A 14,157-nucleotide genomic window follows, 5' to 3' on the forward strand; every position below is an offset into this window, starting at 1 on the left:
AAGGGGGAAAATAGTCTTTTCAAAAATGATGCTGAGTCTATGGCCATACCACCCTGAATACACCCAATCTCATCTGATCTTGGAAGTGAAGCAGGATCAGGCCTGGGAAGTACTTGGATGGGAGACCACCTGGGAATACTGGTGCTGTAGGCTTTTAAAAAATGATGCTGGGACAAAATGGGTATCCATATGCAAAAGAATGAATTTAGATCACTACTCTATATCACATTCAAAAATCTGGCTCAGACGGTAAAGAATCTGCCTGCAATGCAGGAGACCCAGGTTTGACCCATGAGTCGGGAAGGGAATGACTACCCTCTCCAGTATTCTTGCCTGGGGAATTCCATGGACAGAGGAGCCTGGTGGGCTACGTCCATGGAATCGCAAAGAGTCGGACATGACTGAGTGACTAACACTTTCACTTCACTTCATATTCGAAATCCACTCAAAATGGACCAAAGACCTGAATGTAAGAGCTTAAATGATAAAACTCTTAGAAGAAAACATAAGTATAAATCTTTGTGACGTTGGATTAGGGAATGATTTCTTAAATATTACACCAAAAGCACAAGAAATCAAAGAGAAAGTAGATACCTTGAACTTAATAAAAATTTAAAACTGTTGCACTTCAAAGGACATTATCAAGAAAGTGAAAAAGCAACCCAAAGAATGTGAGAATATTTTTGCAAATCATGTTACCTGATAAGGGTCTAACATCCAGAATACAGAAAGAACTCTTAGAACCCAACAATAAAAGGACAATGTAACCTGAATAGAAATTTCTTCAAAGATTCGCAAATAGCCAATAGGTCCAAGAAAAGATGTCCAGTATTACTCGTCATTCAGTTCAGTTCAGTCGCTCAGTCGTGTCCGACTCTTTGCGACCCCATGAATCGCAGCACGCCAGGCCTCCCTGTCCATCACCACCTCCTGGAGTTCACTCAAACTCATGTCCATTGAGTTGGTGATGCCATCCAGCCATCTCATCCTCTGTCGTCCCCTTCGCCTCCTGCCCCCAATCCCTCCCAGTATCAGAGTCTTTTCCAGTGAGTCAACTCTTTGCACGAGGTGGCCAAAGTGTTGGAGTTTCAGTTTCAGCATCAGTCCTTCCAATGAGCACCCAGGACTGATTTCCTTCAGAATGGACTGGTTGGATCTCCTTGCAGTCCAAGGGACTCTCAAAAGTCTTCTCCAACACCACAGTTCAAAAGCATCAATTCTTCAGCGCTCAGCTTTCTTCACAGTCCAACTCTCACATCCATACATGACCACTGGAAAAACCATAGCCTTGACTAGACAGACCTTTGTTGGCAAAGTAATGTCTCTGCTTTTGAATATGTTATCTAGGTTGGACATAACTTTCCTTTCAAGGAGTAAGCGTCTTTTAATTTCATGGCTGCGGTCACCATCTGCAGTGATTTTGGAGCCCAGAAAAATAAAGTCTGACACTGTTTCCAACAGTGCATCAACTGTGGAAAAGACTCTGGCAGTTCCTCAGTAAGTTAAACAGACTTTCCATAAGACCCAGCAATTCCACCTCGAGGTGTATCTATCCAGCAGAACTGAAACCGTGGAAACAATCCAAAGGTCCGTCAACTGATAACTGTAAAGACAAAATGTGATATATCCCTACAATAAAGTAATATTCAGCTATAAAAAAGAATGAAGTGCTGACTCACACAACATGAAGGAATCATGAAAACGCCATGCTAAGGCAAAGACGCTGACACAGAGAGCCATGTATTGCATGATTCTATCTGTATGAAATGTCTGAAACATGCAAATCTGTAAAGATAGAAGGTAGATCAGTGGTTGCCAAGGGCTGGGGAGGTGATTACCAGTGGGTACAGGGTTGCTTTTTGAGTGGTAGAAATGTTCTGGAATAGGAGTGGTGATGGCTACACAATTTTGTGAATACACTAAAACTGCTGATCTGTACACTTACTGTAAGAGTGAAGTCTATGTTATATGAATTATATTTCAAGGCAAAAAGTTAATAGAGAAAAACCCCAGCAAGCTGTTAAAGACTACCTCCTCTGGGATGCCACGTGTACGGAGAGCCTGGGATCAGTTGGGGGCACACAGAGGGCTAAATGAACTTGCTATCATTCTACTTATTAAACTGGGCAATGAGTAGATGGCTGTATTGCTTCATAACTATTCAATAAGAAACAAAACATTTAAAAGAGCAATTAATATACCCTTTTCCTGTTTTTCAGACTACAATCAACACAAAAATTGGATCTGAATTTATTTTATTTTTTAACTGGTGGATAATTGCTTTACAATATTGTATTGGCTTCTGCCATACAACAACATGAATCAGCCATAGGTATACACACGTACCCTCTCTCTTGAACCTCCTTCCCCACTCCCAGTCCATCCCATCCCTCTAGGTTGTCACAGAACACCAGATTTGAGCTCCCTGCGTCATACAACAAATTCCCACTGGTTATCCATTTTACGTATGGTAAAGTATATGTTTAAATGCTACTCTCCCAATTCATCCCACCATCAGCAGATGAATGGATAAAGAAGTGGTACATACATCCACTGGAATACTACTCAGCCATAAAAAGGAACACATTTGAATCAGTTCTAACGAGGTGGATGACTCCAGAGCCTATTATACAGAGTGAAGTAAGAAAGAGAAAAGCAAATATCCTATTAACACATATATATGGAACCTAGAAGGGTCATACTGATGAGCCTGTTTGCAGGGCAGTAATGAAGATGCTTCCCCAGTGGCTCAGATGGTAAAGAATCGCCTGCAGTGTGGAAGACCTGGGTTCTATCACTGGGTTGGGAAGATCCGCTGGAGGAGGTGCATGACAACCCCCTCCAGTATTCTTGCCTGGAGAATCCCCATGGACAGAGGAGCCTGGTGGGCTACGTCCATGGGGTCTCAAAGAGTCGGACATGACTGAGCAACTAAGAACACACAATGGAGATACAGACATAGAGAACAGACTTGTGATCTGAATTTAAATGACTATAAATTCATAGTCAACCTTAACTAAGAAACCACAGTGTGCAAAACACCATTAAAAAGAAAGAAAAAGAGGGAGAGTTTTTTAGAAAGAGGCATGACAATCACCATCCTCCAAAGAGCTTATAATCTAAAGCCACCAGCTCCAGGGAGCCAAAAAACCAGCTTTCTCATGGAAAAACTTCAGCAAGGGTTTTGTCATTCCCAGCACCAGCTATAATTATAGAATCAATTTCATACAATTAAAATATCAATACTTTTAGAGTTTCAAATTTTTATCCTGAGAAGTTGTTTCATCTCCCTTTTATAAATCTGCTTTTAAGGACTGAGGCTAAGGAATTAAGAGCAAATGGAATTGTAAAGAACTTGTTTCCAAGACTTGTTTTTCACTTGAAGTAATGTATTTTTAAGCCCCAACGTAAATGATATCTATAGATTATCACATATTTTTATCTAGATTCTATTAGTTTCTGAATATTCATATAATGACATCTTGAAATGCCTTTTTTTACAAGGTACAGTCTAGATAAAGCTTTCTAAAAACAATTAAGGCTTCCCTCAAGATTTATATCACTGTAAGGTTATCGAAAATTGAATCTAGTTTCCAGTTTTACCTAAGATCGGCGAATGCAAGTAGTTACAACTTGAACATACTCTTTCCACTAAGGAGGTGAATATTTTTATTTTATATCACAGTTTCTACAGATATATACTCCAGAAATATATCATTCCAGTAACAAATTCAGGAACATATATCCCTTTTAGGATCAACTATCTAAATTAACACAAATAACTTGATAAAGAAGGAGGGGCAACCTCTCTTTGGCTGTGGAAAGCAAATGGAAATTTGTAGCCAAAGTGCTGTGCATCAGAAGCCAGCTCCACCACTGATTCTCTGGGTGACTTTGGCAAATCCAGTGAGCCTCAGTTTCAACATCTATAAAATGTAGATAAAAGGATCCACTTTGAAGAATCTTGGAGAAGGAAATGGCAACCCACTCCAGTATTCTTCCCTGGAGAATTCCATGGACAGAGGAGCCTGGCGGGCTGCAGTCCATGAGGTAAAAAGAGCCGGACATGACCGAGCGACTAATGCTTTGAAGGATGACTGCAAAGATGAAATGTGGTAATAAACACAGTGGTCCTGGCATACTAGAAAGTTCCATAAATGTTGGTCCCTCTGTTTTCCCTTCTCCTGTGAAAAAGCAAAGCCTTGCTAAGTAAATGTCCCCATAGACAGATATATGATTTTATTTTATTTTTTTTAAGTATATATATATTTTTATTATTTGGTTGCACTGAGTCTTAGTTGAGGCATGTGGGATCTAGTTCCCTGACCAGGGATCAAACCTGGGCCCCCTGCATTGGGAGCCCAGAGTTTTAGCCACTGGACTACCAGGGAAGTCCCAGATATATGATTTTAATTAAACGTTTGTACACTAAAAAAAAAAAAAAAATAGCCTTCACCATTTACTAAATTTTCTCCTCTGCATGGTAAATTATAATCGTGGTTAAACTGTTTCAGAAAATATCTCATGAGAACCTTATTTAAAAAAATTAAAACTAATGAGGAAGTAGCGAATAATCCATTCTTAATCTTATTAATATAATTGAGGGCTTCATCTCTATACCCAAGTGCTCACTGGTTTCTTCAAGCAAGGTAAGTAGTGATGACCTATATTTTAGGATTTGGATGTGACTGAAAAATCGCTGTGCTGTTGGATCAAGACAGAAAGCCATGCTTATCACATCTGGCACTAAGTTAAGAGAACTAGCTAACAGTAAATAACAGAAGCATGAACCAAAAACGTTTTGTCAAACTTGAAATCAGCAGATGCTGTTCATCACATTTACATTTCAAAGTCCTACGATAATGGTTGTTGTTGCTATCAGGCTGCTTGTTTTTGTAGATTTCAAACAAAAATCTGGATGCAGAGACAGCTTTGCCAGGAGGTCACGTGGGTAAGACCAGGCTGAACCGATCACCTTGTCAGTCAAAACTGATGCTGCTTCCAAAACTGACGATGCTAATACTCAAGCATCAACAGAGCACAAGGTGATGAAGTAACTACTTTCCATATTTTCAGCACTGCTCCTCCAATATCTTGAGCCCAAGCCAGCCCACACCTGTTGTTGTTGTTGTTTAATATTTATTATTTATTTATTTAGCTGCACTGGGTCTTGGCTGCAGCACGCGGGATCTATTTTTTTTTCACCTGTGGCATGTGGGATCTACTTCCCCAACCAGGGACTGAACCTGGGGCCCCTTGCATTGGGAGCACAGGGTCTTAACCACTGGACCACTAGGGAAGACACCCAACACTGTTTTTATATGACCCATGAGCTACGCATGGGGTGAAAAAAGGCAAGAGAAAAATATTTCATGACATGTGAAAATTACATGAAATTCAGATTTCAGGGTCCATAAATAAAATTTTACCAGAACACAGCCATACCCATTTACGTACTATCTCTGCCTGCTTTCATGTTGCAGGGTCAGAGTTTAATTGTTGCAACCTTATAGCCTAAAACTCTAAAATATTTCTATCTGGCCTCTTACAGAAAAAGTTTACTGACCCTTGCTCTAGAGTACCGTGTTCAGTATTTTTGAAAGGTCAGTACAGAGGAAGTCCACAGGATTGGGGAGGAAGTCTGTGTATACAAATATATGTGTATATACGTGTGTGTGTGTGTGTATTAACATATATATATATATATCAATCGCATATTAAAAAGAGGTTTATTTAAATAAAGAGCACATCAGCTATAAAAAGAATCAGATTTAAAAAAAGAAGGATTATTTTTAGGAGGAGGGTTCCAATTACACAAAATAAGGAAGGGACAGCCATGGCTAAATAAAATGAGCTGAAATCTTGCCTTGTGTTACTACAGGAAATCAGCTTGGTGCTGCTTGATAAAGGGGAAAGGTTATACATAAAACGGAAAGAGGAAGAATGTGTTACGACAAAAAAAAAAAGAATGTTCTAAAATACAAAATACGGTAAAGGGCACAGTTGTGTGATTTACTCTCATTGGACTTCATAAAATAGTTTTACAAACAACATCACAAAGCGCAGCCACCTGTTAAGCTGTTATTTTGGCCCATCTATTTCCAATGACAATCTTGACACCCAAGCAAGAGACACACCACCATAGCAACACAAACATCACGATGTTGGAGAATAAAAATTTAGGAAGCAATTTATAGCCTCTGCAGGGCTGGAAATAAACTAATCCTTAAGCATTTGTTACTATGACATAACGTTTCCACAGGACAAACTTGGGTCCCCCTGGACACCTCAGGATTCTTTCCCACGGGCTATTTGGAAAGTACAGACTCCAAAAGTGAATATTGTACTAGATGGATTTCTAAAATAAAGGTATTTAAAGGTAATGAGACCATGTCATTTCATGCACAGCTCAGGGAATGAATGATCACCAGGTGTTCAGATAGCACCCACACAGGGACAATGATTATTGTCTCTTACATTTGCCAGATGGGCTTATATGTCACGTGATCAGACCCTCGTGGAGGCAAAAAGACGAGTATGGGAATACTACTGAGCCATAAAAAAGAACAAAATCTTGCCATTTGCATCAATGTAGATGGACGTGGGGGGCATTATGCTAAGTGAAGTAAGTCAGAGAAAGACAAATACTGCATGATATTGCTCACATGTGGAGTCTATAAAATACAACAAACTGGTGAACAAAAGAAGAAGCAGACTCACAGATACAGAGAACAAACTAGCGGTTACCAGTGGGGAGGGGCAACACAGCAGTGGGGGAGTGAGAGGTACAAACTAGGGGGTAAGAGTTAGGCTCAAGGACGTAGTGCACAACAGGGGGCATATAGCCAATACTTTGTAATAACCATAAAGAACTGTAACCTTTAAAATCATATGAGAACGAAAACATTTTAAAAGAGGGGTATTGAGAATTGAGGAAACTGAGGCACAAAAAAAATCCAGTCTTCTTAAATCAATTCATGACAATCAAACAGCAAAGCCTCAACTAGTCCTTCTAACTCCACACCATACCACAACACCCTAAGCCAGAAACCCCAACTTAGGGCAACAGAAGGACTCTAGCTGCAGGAGATAAATGCAAAGCGAAGGGTAGCAGAAAATGAAAGAAAAATCACGTTTGAAAGTGATGCCTCATTTTAGCAATGTTACCCATTGTGAGAGGCGGCGCAATTACCAGGACTTAAAACATGAACTTTGTAAGGTGTGGCTGGGCTGCCTTTCAGAAAGACCCAACCACAGGGAGAGAAAGCTGATCTTCCAGTTTGAAGATGAGACACACCCAAAAGGTACGTCATGGGGCTCAGGGTGGCAGCAAAGTGCATCTCCATCAGGGTGAACAGGTTCTACCCCAGCCTGGAGATCTGAGAGACACCCAAGGTGGACACTGAACCCAGTGATCAAAACACTGGCCTGGCTTCCATCCTGGAACCACAATCCATTAGCCCTGGCCACCACTCCTAACTCTTTTTTTTCCTTTGCTCTTAAGCATTCTCAAAGAAAGATGCCTGCAAGGTGCATGGGCCGTGCCTTCTCCAGATCCACAGAAAAGACTGTCCAGAGGCCCGGACGACACTGGATGTAGCTGTTCTGCAGATGAAAAACAGATGACTCTGGGATGAACTTCTGTGAAGCTAGGGATCTGGCTGCTTTTGACATAAGAACCATTCTTGAACCCCTTTGGGGGCTTCCCAGGTGATGCTAGCGGCAAAGAACCTGCCTGCCAGTGCAGGAGACGTAAGAGGTGCAGGTTTGATCCCTGGGTCGGGAAGATCCCCTGGAGGAGGGCATGGCAACCCACTCCAGTATTCTTGCCTGGAGAATCTCATGGACAGGGGAGCCTGGCGGGCTACAATCCATAGGACTGAAAAGAGTTGGACACGACTGAAGCAACTTAGCACACATGTACCTGAATCCCTTTAAAATATAAGACAGTTTCTGACAGACATAACCAACATTAAAAAAAAAAAAGCTGATTAAAAGAGCTTAGGCAGAAGGCTGAACACTATGTAAATAACGGCTGATTTTAAATATACTTGACCCTTCTGGAAGTGTGTTTCTTGAAAAGGCTTAAGGGGGATTATTCCATTTGGACAACTAATAGCCTAATTACTATTTTTTAAGAAAACAACAACCAAACTCCTTTTCAGCCAATCTTGGCAAGAAGTCTCTAAGAAACACCCATCTCTGCAGTACCATAAGTCATACTGCTAAAAAACATAATTACACTCAGCTGCATCCAAGTTTCCATCAGACGCAGTCCAAAAGAGGTGAACTATTGAATCCTGAATCTAAAGGTTTTTCATTTTGGGCACGATGCCTTTTTAAGAGCAGGAAAAACTTAATATCAAAAAAAGGTATTCATCATAACCTTCAATAGTCCAAGATTTGGGTCTCCAGCGTACACAGTACACTCTGTACCCCAGTGATTAAATACAATTCTAGTTACCACACTCTTTGCACTTGGGGGATTAAATAACTCTATTTCATATCTTTAAACGTGTTGAGCAAAAGTACGGTCTATTTTCACAGCACTTTTCGGGTATTGAGAACACCACTTTTATCCCCCATGTCACTTTTATGGAGGCTGAAATAGTCGGGAATGATGATAAATGTTAGGTGACATGAATGGCTTTGTCTTTTCAGCTCCAGCATCATCATCATCATTATTTTAGACCAGGGTAAGCTCAGCAAAATGTTCCTGATGTAGGCACAAGTCACAGGGTTACACACCATAGGGAACTTAACACGTTTCAGAAGACATGCCCAGGGGGCTCAAGTTCAAACTTTAGACTTCAGTGATAACGCCTGTTCCCGGAACTACGTGTCCACATAAGCAGGTGATTACAAGTCTTGTTTTCTCAAGCATCTATCATGTTTTTTCTTATTTGGTTAAACTGCTAATTACTACTTTAACAAGAGTTATTTTCTGGGTTTTCAGTGCATTGGAGATTAAACAGACATCTGTAAGGTGTCCCAGGCACACTGCAAAATTCTCAGACTGAAGACCAAAATTTTTATACCCACCATTACTTTATTTTTTTAAAAAAAAGTTTTGGTCACACCTCATGGCATGGAGGATCGTAGTTCCCTGACCGGGGATTGAACCCTCACCCACTGCCGTGGAAATACAGAGTCCTAACCACAGCACCACCAGGGAAGTCCCAACATCCCACTCCTTTCTTGGACAGTCCAACACACCAACTGCTCCTTGAGAGTAGCAGGACCATAATCTTATAAAATCGAATGAAATCCAGGTTGTTGGATAGTGATTTTGACATCACTAAATGGATTGACAACAATGAAAATGTTATAAAGGTAACTTACTGATAAGCTGTCATAATGACAATTTTTTTTCTCCTGAATTAAACATCGTCTTTTTTTTTAAAAAGAAGCTAACATTGTAACTATACTTCTTTATTTAGAAAAAGTGTCCAATTCAGGTCTGTTTCCACCTGGTATAGGAATAAAGCATTATTATTAGTCAACTATTCTACCTTCTACTTTAATAGAACACTTGTCAGTGCCAACTCTGTTGCAAATACTTCTAAAATATGCCAGTACTTTTTCCTTCCATAGCAAGTATTTCAAACAAAAAATGTGATTTCTGTGTTAAGTTACAGTATAGGAGGACTCCTGAATTAAAACTGTCAAGCCCTTCAGATGTCGCTGCAAAGGCATAGGTCACTAATCAAGTCATTAATGCCACCCCAAATATGGACACAGGTCCATCTTGTCAATTTCCTCCTTAGAAAGCAGAATTCCAAAAAAAAATTCTAGTTAGCTTCCGTTAATTCAAGTTTTATTGAGTTTGTTTCAGGAAATGATATGTGAGTTTAATGACAAAGTAATATAACCAATGCTTTAAAGGAAAGAAAAAAAAAAAAATGCTGACCAAATCCCTGGAGTAGTGAGCGCATAAACAGAAAGAAGAAAGGTGGTTGCCATGGGCTGGGGAGAAGTGGATGGAGAGTTATTGTTTATAGGTACAGAGTGTCAGTTTCACAAGATGAACAGTTCTGAAGATTAATGGTGGTGATGGTTGGGCTACAGGGTGACTGCACTTAATGCCGTCACACTCTACACTTAAATAAAATGGTCAAAGATGGCAAATTTTATGTAATGCATGTTATACCATAATTTAAAAAAATTATTTTAAAACTGAGTGTACACATCCAATTAAGTGGTGCTGTGCTGTGCTGAGTCACTGAGTTGTGTCCGACTCTTTGTGACCCCATGGACCATAGCCTGCCAGGCTCCTCTGTCCATGGGGGTTCTTCAGGCAAGAATACTGGAGTGGGTTGCCATGCCCTCCTCCAGGGGATCTTCCCAACCCAGGGATCGAACCCAGGTCTCCTGCATTGCAGGTGGATTCTTTACCATCTGAGCCATTAGGGAAGCCCAAGAATACTGGAGTGGGTAGCCTATCCCTTCTCCATGGGATTTTCGCAAACCGCGGTCTCCTACATTGCAAGCGGATTCTTAACCTGCTGACCTACCAGGGAAGCCCCCAATTAAGTGGGGTCCCCTTCAAATGGTTCATTTTAGGGCATTCCATGTTTATTTCTCTGGTGTCGATATAGAGTGAAACATGCTTGAATCTCTGCTGTGGAACGTAGGTCTGTTTGCATTTTTTTGTTCATTATTTTGATGATGGTAAGCGTCTCTAGAGGACAATTTTTAATTTTGAAAAGAATATTTTAGAGCTCCATTGTAAAAAAAAAAACAATCTTCTCAAGCTGGAAAATTCATCTGAGCCCCCACAGGAGGTGTGACACTAGAGTAATAACATGAATTTGTGCGTGTGGTTTGTAAACTGCCTCCGAGGCAATGCTGGCAGAGGCAAGACACACGTGTCCAAGGGGCAGCCATCTCAGCAGGCAGGGAAAGTATACCACACAACACATTTCGATCATTTTTCATACTCCCTGATTTGGTTACCTCCATGTGAAGGGTTTTAGGTGTTCAATGAAATGTGCCAGAAGCATGGTGGCTCTTGTCTGTTCCCACTGTTATTTCCAGACACTAATTTTGAGAAACCCACAGGAGCCCATCAGTGAACATCTCTGCTGCTGATGTCTATGAAAAGCCAAAGGTTGTCACTGCCATTAAAAGGAATAATTTCTGAAAGTGTAGGAGTGGTTCTCTTTTTAGAGCATGAACTATAAAAGTTATTTTCAAAGAGGAGTGTGATTCATTTATCAAAGTTAAACTGGGGAATGTCGCTTGGTTTAATACTTGGGTAAAGTTGATTGTTCAATAGGAGATAAAACTTATGGATCACACTGTTAGCTCACCTGGAACAAGAAAACTACCTTACCCCAATTATCTCCTTTGATAAACCTGAACAAGTTATTTAATCTTTAAGAAATGTGTGTGTGTGTGTGTGTGTGCTTATTGGGATAGAACTAAATAACCTCTAATGCTCCTTTCAGCTTTGGGATTCTGGAGAAGGCAGAACTGGGAAAGCAAAGACTCTGGGCTCTGCATGTCTGACCAGCGTGGGCTTGGATCCAGGTCTGCCACTGACTAGCCATGCAAGCATCCATAATCCACATCTGTAAAATGGGATGATAATATCCAACTCACAGGACCATTACAAGGACTAAAGTAAGAAAGCACTTGATATATGTAATTGCTCTCTTTGCCTCCTTTGCATGTGGAATGTGACTGTGAGCAATCCAAGCATACAAAACTGAAACTGACTTTTTAAACCTCTTACTTTCCACACGAAAAGTTTCATGGGGTATGCATTGCCAAGCCACAGAGTGCTATTTTATTACGTATGTAAAAGCAAGGTGACTGTCAGGTCACATTCAGCCAAGATCTTGTGACACAGAGTGACTGCCCAGCTCCTCACTGCTGCGATTGAGAGGTCAGGACAAGCAACTTTCACAATCTGTCTAAGATATGAAGACGGAGATGGCTCAGATAGGCAAAGCGAACAGTGCAATTCTGCACCTTCTAGGGACTCTTCAGTCCTCCATGATACTTTTTAGGAAGCATAGGCACAATATTCATTAAGAGGCCCTACCACCATCTCTATAAACCATCTACACCAGTTGGAAACACTCTCTTAAGAGTCAAAAGATAAGTGAAACTTGGCCACTTTAAGAATAAGTAAGTATTATTAAATCCCATCATGATGGTTAAAACTAGAAAATATTGGAGAGCTTTGGAGAACTCTAGATAATCCAGCAAATAAGACCCCAAAGCATTTGAAGGCTTCAATAACTTAATTACGGGTCTGTGCTAAGTCGCTTCAGTCGTGTCTGCCTCTTTGCGACTCTATGGACTGTAGCTCACCATTCTCCTCTGTCCATGGAATTCTCCAGGCAAGAATACTGGAGTGGGTTGCCATTCTCTCCTCCAAAGGATCTCCCCATTCCAGGGACTGAACCTGAGTGTCCTACATCGGCAGGCCGATTCTTTACCACCAATGCCACCTGGGAAGCCCCACCTTAATTATATTAGCATACAAGTTCATGGTGACTTCTCTTTCCCTAGTTGGTACATTTACTTCTGAATAAATACACAGATCAGTTAATTGGAGTGTAAAAATACACAAACTAATGCTCAGAAACACCTGGATCTAACCTTAATACAGCAAGTATAATCAGACCTAAACTCTGTGTGTGTGCGTGTGTGTGTGTGCGCGTGTGCAAGTGTAGGTGACATAGGGTGGGGAGCAGCCTTTGGAGATTAATTGCTTAAATTAAGTGCTTAAACGGCATTCTTACAGGTTGTCATCAATTTACATTTGTTTGGCCAATCTTACTTCTCTAGATGATTCATTCTGGGAAAGAAACAACACCCTGAAGACTGTCAGATTAATTCTAAAGAAATTAAAGGATGATGATGTTTTCTCTTTGCTCAGGAACAACAGGAATTCTAGAAGGCCATGCTTCACCCAAACTTAAAAGAAGCAAAAAAAAAAAAATATTTTTTTTAAAGTGAAGAACCCTTAGGTAAATCTGATCAAGAACTTATGTTAGCTAACTTGTTGAGATGGATGAGTCGACTTCCACTAAAGTCTAAAAAGGAGTTTTAAGAGCTGGCGCCTTTTGTCAGCGTGCTGGGAAATGAAAAAATGACTCACTTTATACTTGATGTCAAAATCTCGGTGAGCTCTGGCTTTCGTGTTTCTGAATCAACAAACAGTACTGTATAATGTTGCTCAGGCCATTAGCCAGGAAGTGGCTGGTGACCCTCGACTCCTTTCTCTGTCATAGGTAAAGCTAGTGTGTCCTGGGCAGAAAGGGGTTCCTTCTAACTCTCTGTCATCTTGAGAGACTTGCCCAGCCTCACGTGACACGACAGAGACTACTGACACACAGTTTAAACAACCATTTAGCCTGTTTTATAATGAAGCCCAGGATGGAAAGTCTTAAGGACATCTGCCAGAGATGAATAAAGCAGAGGACTCAACTCCCATCTAGAACCATCTCCTCCAGAATGCGTGGTCCAGGATTCATTCTGCCAACACGTCACTTTCCGCCCAACATGCAGAGAAAGTAGAGGAACGCACTTGGAGCCACAGCCCAAGAGGCCACCTGGTACTGACTATTCCTTCCGTTCATGATGGCCGATGCCAGCCTCTGTCCCCTCTTCAGGGCAGAGTGGCTGTTCCTGAAGATCATGAAGTATGTCGATGATTAGCCCTCGGTACCCTAAAGACCTGCTGCTACTCAAGTCGTGATTACTATTTTTTCCCATAAGAATAAAATTCTGACCTAAATTGTGGTCATTCTAGTCCACACCTGGCAGGCAGCTTTCCCCCCGACCCTGCTGCAGAAGAGAACAGTCTCCTTTGGAAAGGTATCTAAATTTAGGATAACCAGAGTCATCTTGCAGACAGGGACCATAACTTTTCACTGTACACATTCATAATTCAATTTCCGTACTATCAATGTCTCTCTCTTTCTGAACATAGACGTCTATTCTGCTGGAAAAATCCATAGATATCTCTTTAAAAAAATGGCTGTATTGAGATGTATTTTATGTATCAACTCAACGGTTTTTAATGTATTTAATATTCACACAGAGTTGTACAACCATCGCCAATATCTATTTTAAGATGGCAAGGAAACCTCTCCAATGTTCTCTGGACTATAAGCTCTAAGAGGGTAGGGATCGTGTCTG

At 40.8% G+C, this 14,157-nt stretch overlaps 1 non-coding gene across 1 annotated transcript; it reads left to right on the top strand.

Moving 5' to 3' along the window:
• The first annotated feature begins 35 nt into the window (after positions 1-35).
• Positions 36-153, top strand: LOC112442758 (5S ribosomal RNA). The gene has a single exon (XR_003031054.1). It is a non-coding gene; the product is annotated as a 5S ribosomal RNA (ribosomal RNA).
• The last annotated feature ends 14,004 nt before the right edge of the window (positions 154-14,157 follow it).

The sequence above is a fragment of the Bos taurus genome, chromosome 19 (assembly GCF_002263795.3).
Source record: "Bos taurus isolate L1 Dominette 01449 registration number 42190680 breed Hereford chromosome 19, ARS-UCD2.0, whole genome shotgun sequence".
In the NCBI taxonomy this organism is placed as follows: domain Eukaryota; kingdom Metazoa; phylum Chordata; class Mammalia; order Artiodactyla; family Bovidae; genus Bos; species Bos taurus.